The following is a 6000-nucleotide window of genomic DNA, read 5'->3' as shown; positions in this document are numbered from 1 at the left end:
AGGAGCAGAGACTCCGGCCCTGGAGACCAAAGCTACGGTCTCCCCCGCGTCCTCTGACCGCGGCCAACACTGTTTTGCAAGACGGGCTTCACTAAATATAACTTTAAGGTTTTGGTGCTTCCGTGTAGTTTGTGTTGGAGTCTGAGTCTGAACAGCGTAGCCACACGCGAGCGCGCATGGGACACCGACCCGGATTGATTTATACGTGTAAGAAGCTTTTATGTAACAAGACTACAGCCATGCTAGGGGCTTGATGAGGCTGTACTTACAAACAGTCCCTAATTAGTGTTTCAGCAAAATGCTCACTAGGGCTGGACCCAAATATTCAACTATTCGGTTGATCGTTCATTGGGAGGGTTATTCGATTTTCTATTTTGGTATTTGGATGGAAGCACAGGTGGTTATACCTGCTGGGCATTTCTGCCTGTCGCACCGTCGAGGTGTGTGCAGACTCATCATGACACATTTTTGTTCCAAAAAGCATGTGTGGTGGAAGCCTCTGATTGTGTGACAGAGGAATTTTACTGCTTTAATGACATGAGTCCATGCAGCCTACTAACCGAAACGTTAAAGTGCTCTTCCACCGCGCTCCTCCCTCCAGCGCACCACCCCCACCCCCCAAATTTCAAGATCTGTCCCAAGTTTCAGGACATTTCTCTAAAAAAACAAAAATGTCAACCTCATGGTGGCGCTAAGGGAAAAGTCTGAGGATCACCGAAGTCAGTGGGATACATCCTCTAGTACGCCATAAATGTCTGTACAAAATGTCATAGCAATCCATCCAACGTGGCTAAAAAAATGTGTGATTAGTAGGTTGGTGCAGCGAGCAGGGAGAGCATCCTTCACCCAGAGGGATTCAAGGATCCGTTCTGCTGAAGTGTCCTTGAGCAGAGACATTGAATCCTTACCAAAGATGTTGCTCTGTGGCTGACAAATTTCCTCTTTGGTAGTCAAGCATCAGAAAAATCTAACAACATCCAGAAGGAGCCTGCAGCAGACTACAAACACCCTTGATAGCTGTGTGGAGGGCAGCTTGAAGCCTCGTTCTCGTGACCAGCCAACCCTGCCTGTGGCCTAAACCCTGCACTCAACTAACAATTACTCAGAGTTTCCCAAAGCATTTTCAGTCCAAAGCTGGCCACTTTCCATACAATAACAATAGAAGAACAAGTGTCTTTCTGCTAGCGAGGACATCGGACGGCGCCGCAGTTAACCTATATGCAACATTAAACTAATTGCTGGCCACCGGGATAATTGCAAATGAATGGCAGCAAAATGACAGACAATCAGACTCTGTGCCCTACGATTTTATTCATCAGAGTGAAACCTCAGTCTATCATTTCCCCTCTGTCTACCTTCATTAGCACATCTTCACATGTAATGGCCGAGCACTGTGGCAGCCAATCAGACAAAGTAATGTAGTCATTTGAAAGGAGGGTGGCGGTACAGTTAGTGTGTCCGTGTGTCTAATTCCCCGCTTTGTTCTCGAACATAGTATAATGAAACCGTGGAAACGCACCCCTCCTTTCACCCCATTTGGCGAAATCACTGAGCGTGAAAAATATATAGGGTTCAATATGGTATTACTCTTTATCTAATCCCATCATGGGGGAAGGTAAATGTCTTTGAGGTGAGACAGCTCCGCTCATGAGCTTTACTTATCTCACTTCTCTTAAAAGTTAAAGAAACAAAGTGAGGTATGGAAATTCTCTTTTTTTCCAATCAGTTCTCCAGCTCTCAACGCGCTTGAGATGACCACATGTGTGTCGTTTGTTTTTGTTGAGAGGTTACCCAGGTGTATTCCACTCCTCCTTTATTGTTTTATGGTCTTAATATCTCTGAGGTGAGCAGATGATGATAAATCAATAGAAACAATACTTTCCCACAGTGTCAAAGACCAAGGGAGCACTGTGAATCTGTACAAACACGCTTCTACTGGTTTGTGTGTTATAGTATCTGTGTGAATACCTAGCATGGCAACAAGTTTACTATATGCCCGCAGTGGAGTTACGCCAAATTCAATTCAGCTATTGACAAGGAGCACACATAATGCATGTCTCCCCAGAGCTTATATGGGTATTCATAAGCAACAAGAGGATGGGGCATGGGGGAAATTTTGAATTAGACCATCAAGGGGACATTCTCTGGAGCCTGATAGAGAAACAGCCCCATCTACAGGATTTCAGTGTGACTGGAAACCAACACAAAACCTCCCCCCTCCTCATACAGGGAAGGTTTTGTACCTAACTTTAAATTCCAGTGGATCTCTTTGTCTCAGCAAAGCTTAATGAGCCTCCTGAGAGCACGCCCAGGTGAACTTGCTGTAAGAGGAAACTACCTGTGTCTACCACAGCTCGGAACAATGCTGTCCTTTTTTTTAACAGAAAATACTGTATCTGCAGATTTTGGAGGGGACGCTGCAGTACTTTGCCAGTGAAATAAAGGTGTTCGCTTACACAGAGTGTTGACTTAGTGAACAATGTCCCGGGAAGTGGTCAGCATAGACTCAGCGTTTCTGAACACTAAGTTGCTGGGGTCCCCTCAGCTAGAAAAGCGCACACACTTGATATACTCAGCAAGCTCAGGACTTAAATTCACAAACACACACACATTCTGAGATTGGCCATGCTCTCTAACCCCTTCCTGTGCACACAGACCTGCCTCTCAAATATCACTGAGTCCAGACAGAGGGGAAAGACCTTTGCAGAACAAAGGAGAGGTTTGATAAGGAAGAGGTTGCTGGTGACACTCTGCCTTTTTCCCCAAACTACAAAGACACCGCCTGCCCCCGGTGGCTCGCCTGAATTGTCCCCCTCTCTTGACTCATTTCTGTTTGGAGAAAAAATGGATGGACAGGAGAGGGGGGCAATTTTGAAGTGGGTCAGATTGGAGTGATGAAAAGGCAGGGAGGAGAGTTGCAGAGTGGAGTGGGGGAAGAGACAGAAAGAGGAATAGTAACAGGGCTTTTTTAGAGCAAGAAACTGAGAGGGATTAAGCAGAGTCACCTTGACAAGAGGGGTCACATTTCATCCAAATGGACTCTCTTTGTAAGGTGTCTGAGGTGTCAACTAGCTGCTTACATTCTCACATTGTTACTCCCCACAATAAAACAGCAAACTGCTGAATTGTAAAATACATTAGCATCAGATAAAATGCACATTATAACGGGGTTTGCTTGCTCTAACCAACTCCACGGATCTCAGCCAATAGTGTTTTGTTTGTGTGTGTGTGTGTGTGTGTGCATTTGTGTGTGTGTGTGTGTGTGTGTGTGTGTGTGTGCATGCACGCGTGTGTCCAAAAGAGCTGGCAGCCATGCAGAGGTATGAGACAGATGTGTGTGTCGGTCATTACTGTAATCGCTCCATTTACTTCATCTACCCTGGGAGGGACGGCTGGTCAGCACCATCTGGACACACGCACACACACACACAAGCACATACATGGCAACCGCCAGCCATGGTGGGGTTTCATGGGTAGTCAGCCAGCAACAGGAGGCAAGCTTTGAAATGATCATTACATGTGTGTGTCTGTGTGACAGCGTGCATGCATTTGCCATCTTTGTCACAGTCTCAATTTCTCTCTTCCCCCGGTGACATTTTTCTCTCAGCTTTTTCCCTTCCTGCTTTTTTTTTTCCCCTCCCATGTCTCCATCCTCCTTTTTCATCCATTTCTCTGCCTCCCATGAGTCCAACTGCTTCAGTAATACATGAATCTGTCGTGTTCCCCAGAGACTACAAGACAAAATGAAAAAGGCCGCGTTGAGTAGTAAAGTGCGGACTTGTTCGAGACTTTCAGTGCCTGAGGAGACGATGGTCGTCGTGGTATATGTGTGTGTGTGTGTGTGTGTGTGTGTGTGTGTGTGTGTGTGTGTGCAGCTGAAAGATACAGAGACCTCCAGCTCATCTACATGTAATTTCCTCCCCTGACTGAGAACAGGGGAAAAGGGTGATGAGTAGAGGAGCGGTTGAGGGGAGAGACGGAGAGCGAGCCAGGCTGAAGCTCCGGACTCAAGAGCGGCAGTCTGATCGTCAAGCAACACGTAGTCATGGCAACGGCAATGGAGAGAGCGAGGAGGAACAAGAGGAGGAGAAAAGAAATGAGGGAGACGCTTCAGGTTAAAACATCGCTGAGAGATTAAAAAAGAGTTTAGATGGTGCTTTGCTATGCTACATTGGAGCGGAATATTACATCCCCGTACAGGTGATATTTCAGTTACAGTCAAGAGCTGGGAGTTTAAATATTGCCTGAGGATACATTTTTTCCGTTTGCCCTTTTACGCCTCCTGTTTACATTACTCAGCGATGACTGTTCAGAACTCCTCTTGAATATTTAACACCAATAGCCGGCCAAGTACATATCTCTATTCTGCTGTTGCTCTTCTGCGCCTTCATCACTCTATTCTCTGTCTCATTTGTATTCTGTAAGCCTGCTAACCCCTCCTCATTCTCCAATCCGGCATACACCATCTCTTTTTCCCCCCCTTTGTCTCTCCATTGGCTCCCTCTCCTGCTCCTCTTGTCCCCCCGTTGTCCTGAGATCTCTTTTTCTGGCCTCCATCCTTCCATCCCTACAGAGCAGAGCTGACATTGGGCATGAGGTCAGAGAGATGGGCAGTCATGCTCCTGCTGTCAGCCGGCTCAAATGGGCTTAGATACAGTGTGAGTGTGTGTGTGTGCGTGTGTGTGGAGACACCCAAGGGACACCCTCACTAGCCTTGGGCTCTGGACAGGCATACGCACAGGAGCCCCACACGTTTAGTCATACTTTTGTAGGCAGTAGAAACACATACATACATTAATACCGCACCCTTACACACCATATAGAGGACATTCATTCACGCTGCATGACACACACACACACACACAAAATTAAGTGTGTAAAGAGCATTCACAAAAAGCACACACACACACACACACACACATGCATTCACTTATGCAAACAGTGAGGCACGGAATTACAGATTTCAGAAAGGACAAATTCCCTTGGAGAACTGCCATGGATTATTGGCTGGTATGGCCAGTGTTGCGAACAATGGAAATATTCACTGCCGATGATGAATGCTGAACACTTATGTTAAAAATAAAGACATAAAGCTCCAAAGGTCATATACATCCATTAAGGATATATACGTCATGTGAAGTGAAAAATCGCTTCCATGAATTGTATGTAATGTTTAAAGCAGACATTAAGGCAAAGGGGAGTGATTATAGAAAATGAAGTGGATGTATGAACAAGGAAACCGTGTATAATCTAATGGGGACTGGTTAAACTGCATATAGACATTATGTAGGAATACTAGAGATGAAGACATTGTACAGCTGTTAAATCATTAGGTTTTGACAAGCCTTCTGTTGAGGGGATGCTTATATCATCCATTTGTAGGCATTACATAACCTCATGTATGGATCAAATGTATGACCATAAGGTTAACAATACACTCAAATGTCAGACATCCCAGAAAAGCTCTGCCAGCCCATTTTAAAATTACATTCATGTATTAAGGTTAAACTCAGAAAGTGAAGGATCTTTAAAGGGGTAATCATTGCTGTGGTATTTTAAGTAACACAGTTAGAGAAATGTCCCATTTTTCCATGTTTTTTTTATAAATGGCATAATGTGTAATAGGATGTCATGGCCAGGGTCACTTTGGATTACAGTTGAGGGATGCTGTCAGAAACATTGTACCACACTGCCCCCATGTGGCGATGATGCACATTGCATAAATTAGTAGGTGAGGGTACACAAAAGACCTCCTCTGCTGTATATGGATTATATTAGAAAATCTCTATTTTCAGTAGCAGTTACCACATTTTCTTCCACATATAAAATAATAAAACCCAAACAATGCAAAAAATCTGAATCCAACTGTTCTGCCCTCACCAATAAAAAATGTATATACTGCAATGTCACTGAAAACCTTAAGTGCATCATAAGTGTCATATCCTTACCTGTCCCGGAGGTGTCACTGTAGTTGGGTCTCCTCTGAAGGCTCAGGTTACA

Source organism: Sebastes fasciatus, chromosome 11 (genome assembly GCF_043250625.1).
Source record: "Sebastes fasciatus isolate fSebFas1 chromosome 11, fSebFas1.pri, whole genome shotgun sequence".
In the NCBI taxonomy this organism is placed as follows: domain Eukaryota; kingdom Metazoa; phylum Chordata; class Actinopteri; order Perciformes; family Sebastidae; genus Sebastes; species Sebastes fasciatus.
Note: the sequence above shows the minus strand (reverse complement) of the source record.